Below are 4,210 nucleotides of genomic sequence, written 5' to 3' on the forward strand. Positions count from 1 at the left end.
GAAGTGGTCTGTGGTCCCAACTGCAGAACCACTCCTTTATTGAGTGTGTCTTGCTAATAGCCAATAATTTCCACCTGTTGTCTATTCCATTTGCACAACAGCAGGTGAAATTGATTGTCAATCAGTGTTGCTTCCTACGTGGACAGTTTGATTTCACAGAAGTTTGATTTACTTGGAGTTATATTGTGTTGTTTAAGTGTTCCCTTTATTTTTTGAGCAGTGTATTTATATTCAATAAGTGTGCTGCTTTGACAGCATTTTTCTTTAATAGTTTATGGATATTGTGTTAATGCCATTGTAAGTTATTTGTAATCGCAATAAGTGCGAAGGCTTTTATTTTGAAGAATTACTGTGTTGTCAGCCACGGACTTCCTGTTTGGTAATTTCCGGTTTTCTCCGTGAGCTGCAGCAAGCATGGCTGAATGTGTTGTGTCTTCAGCATTTAATCCTGTGCCATCCGCGAGAAATTAAGGCAATTAAGGCGAAGCAATGCTGTAAGTGTTATTTTCTGATAACATACATGTTGTGTAAGATGTATCAGATATTATTTTACGAAGATGTTAATGTTTAGTTATGGCGGCGGATATTCTTGTTTAACCATTCATAGTGGATTGCATAGAACTGCAGAGTTTATGTATGTACTGTAAGTTTCTTCGGACACATAACTAAGTTTGTATTGTTTGTTCTGTTTACAGTTTTCACCCAGCTTATTATACGTGGAAGTCGACAGTAAATGCTCAATCTTGCTACACGTCTCCCTCTCATCAATTTGCTGTGGTTTACCTTGGTGTTTAGTCGGAGTTGTTACACTTTTGATGAGAACACTACAATAAGCATTCAAATTTATACAGCTTGGAGGTGGAAAATATGCATAAAAATTATGACATGGTCAAAACTAAAACTTACCTAATAATTGTACACACAGAATATATGTGTGGACTACACCCATTTACAGGGATCAGCCCATATATATTGTATTCAAACTATATCACAAAGTATTTCCTTCTACTAAACCATGTGAATTACTTAGCGTGCTGTGTCTTGGTCTGTTCTTCATTTTTCAACTATTTTGTCAGTTTTGAATGAAATTTAGAACAGTTCCTTGTTTATTCTCAGTTTTTGTCTTGCACCAAGTTCTCTAGGGCAATGCAGGTCACCGACTGTGATGTTCAGTAAATTTAACATGTCACCCTGCCTGTGATCAGGCCTGCAGAACAATGCCAATAGTCTCATTGGGGCATAAAATATTCCACCCTGTTGACACATTTTACTGATTTTAGTTCAGCAGAACCAAACAACCACTACAAAACTTATAAGTAGTGACAGTAGTAGTCCACTGATGCAGTGGACTGTGGGAATGAAGCCTGCTGTGTTCAACAGTGTGGGCTTTTCATTAAAAGCACGGAATAGTTTTGCAATTCACTGCATGTGTGTGTATAAATCTAAAATACTGTTTTCAGGAGGTGATTTAATTTGATGGCAGTTGTTAAGCTGGTAGGTAACAACTCAAGGGTGTCGGTAACTCTGATGGGAATTTGTCCAGTAACCGGTGGGTTGCCAGTTTGAACTCCTGCTCCTTGTGTCTCAGTCAGTGGGCAGAAATGGAGAAAGGACTCCATTTAATAGTAAAAGTAAATGTACCACGTGTATATTGTCTTTAATACGTGAGCAGTGTTGTGTCATTTTAATGAACAATGCTGCAGATAATGCATGTTCATATTGTATGTACTCTCTGTGATACAGTTGACACTTAGACCTGTGATACATTAGACACACCTAACAAAGGAATAAGAAAGTTTGTCATTAGCTTCAAAAATACTGTATATTCCACCTTGAATTCAACTCGGCCCCGAAAGTCTTATTTGACATAGAGGTCACATTAGACTTTTTTCTGTCACTTTGACTAACAGAACTCTGCACCGCCAAAAACCTTGGTCTCAATTCACTTGAAGTGAACTCTGATGTGGTTCAAATGCATGTGTGAATGTCAAGGGGACCAGAGAACGCTCCAAAAGCAGGTGGTGGACTACAGCGCAGGCCATTCTGGGTAAATACAACCAAATCAAACTTGAGAGTCTAGCGCTAGTCAGAGAAATAGCTCATAGTCTTTTACAAAAGACAAAAGAGAAATCATACAACCACTAAAATCTACTCCATTTTTGTATACATTTTGTGAAGACTGAAGTTGCACTGTTGCCAATTCAGAAATCAGAACATATGCGTACCAAACATTAGGTAGCTACTACTGAAATGTGGCAATCTCGAAAATAACAGAGTAAATGCACAAAAAGGAAAATACAACGTATAAAAAGCAAGAAAAGAAATACAGCAGTGGCCTCTGGCTACACAAACAAAATACAGAAAGCTGCATTACACCACACTGATTTAGAGCACGTGATTGTGATAGGACTTATTTTATTAACACTTACATTCCACAGTAACGTCTCAGTTCACTCGTAATACTGGAGCGCATCGATGATCAGACATCTTATCATCACGTGCAGGAAATGGTCGCCCTGTACCACATACAGGTTCCCTGAACCATCCGTTTCACAAACACACCATCTCATTAAAATACTGACTGCTTATTGCATACATGAGAATGTACCGACATATTTCAACAAGTGATGTATATATTTACCAATTTTCTGCCAAATCTGTCTCCCGCAGATGAAACACTTACAGTTCACATCCACGTTCGGCACATAGCATAGCAACACAGGAAAACAACAAGATGCATTTCCTGCCCTGTCTTGGAAAACAGCAATCACATTAAAACACTGCTCTCTGGTGGTCAAAATGTGCAGCACCTGAGACCAACTACCTGCACATATTTAAATATAAAGAACAAATAAAATTACATAACTGAACCAAAATAATTCAATATCATTGTTACTGTAATATAAAAGAAAACCAACACTTTGAAACAGTACACGGATTCAACCAAACTTTACCACCCGGCTACATATCTATCTATATATAAGTTTTACTTGCAACTGGCATCACCTAACATTTTTTTAATTCATTTGATTTTAAATGTGTTATTTAAGTGGACAAAAAAATGTAAGTTTTAAACCCGCTTTGCTTTTTCTAGATAAAGTATGTTTTTTAGGTAGTTATATTTGTTCTTCCAAACAAAGTTTACCAATAAAATGTTAAATTCTTAACACAGTACATCATTATTTTAAATGAAGAGACCAGGATAAGCAAACCTTGATACAGCTTCAAGTTTTGACAACACTCTACCAAAAACAAAAAGATGTATTTGCTGCCAAATATTACAGATTGATTTTACAGTTTTGTACACAAATATTTTTCCGCAGAGGGACAAGTCGGTTTGGAGAGCTTTTTTTCCTTTGATGAATGAAATCATCACTTGAAAATCGTTTCAAAAATTTACTCAAGTTGTCTTTTGCCAGGAACAAATTTGATTTGATGATCTGAAACATTTAACTTAAACAAAAAAAGCGAAGCTGTAATAACTCTGTTTGAGGGCGAATACTTTTTTGTAGCTCTGTAAAGTGTTGTGTTTAGAGATGCCTACAAACTAAGCCATAGTTTTTAGTTACATCATTGTCTTTTTATGTTTTTATAGTAGCTGTATTTTAACATTAGAATTCAAACAGCACACTGACTCTGCCCAGGACTTTCTTATTCCCCAGGTTGAGAATCCTTCTTTCATTGTTGGACACTTCATGAGTCTTTCTAATTAAAATTGACTGAGTAAAGGCAGACTGCAAGGACATGTCGCTGACTTCTCTGTCTTCACCTTCAAGACTGATCCGACACAGTTAGCCCCCTTTGGGAAACCTTGGAAAATATTGAAATCATCAGATGTCAGTTTCAGCACCTCCTCACACGCAGGTTCATGGACATCTTCTCTTCAGGTAGCCAGCAGGGCTGCAGACATGTACTGTACTTATGTTTTTATAATGGCCTCCACATTAAGCACGAGTAGTATTGGAAACTTTTAATAAAGGTCTAAAATTTGCCAAAAATACAACAATCCCTGTTCCTTTTCATGCATTTCTTTTTTTATGACTTACATTTATTGATTTTTCATCAAAAAGATATACAGTATAGTTCCACACTTAGCCCAAGCTAAGCACTGGATGTGGACTCTCTGGAACAAATAATAATACTAATTGAAAAAAAACAGGACAATACAAATTAACACTAAAAGAAAGTCTACACACATAAAATAATAATG

The 4,210-nt window shown here is 36.6% G+C and overlaps 1 long non-coding RNA gene across 1 annotated transcript; it reads left to right on the forward strand.

The window, feature by feature from the left end:
- The first annotated feature begins 241 nt into the window (after nucleotides 1-241).
- LOC114148801 (uncharacterized) lies at nucleotides 242-746 on the forward strand. Its single transcript, XR_003596350.1, has 2 exons — nucleotides 242-494; nucleotides 696-746. It is a non-coding gene; the product is annotated as an uncharacterized LOC114148801 (long non-coding RNA).
- Nucleotides 747-4,210: the final 3,464 nt, after the last annotated feature.

This window comes from Xiphophorus couchianus, chromosome 7, assembly GCF_001444195.1.
Source record: "Xiphophorus couchianus chromosome 7, X_couchianus-1.0, whole genome shotgun sequence".
NCBI classification, from domain to species: Eukaryota; Metazoa; Chordata; class Actinopteri; order Cyprinodontiformes; family Poeciliidae; genus Xiphophorus; species Xiphophorus couchianus.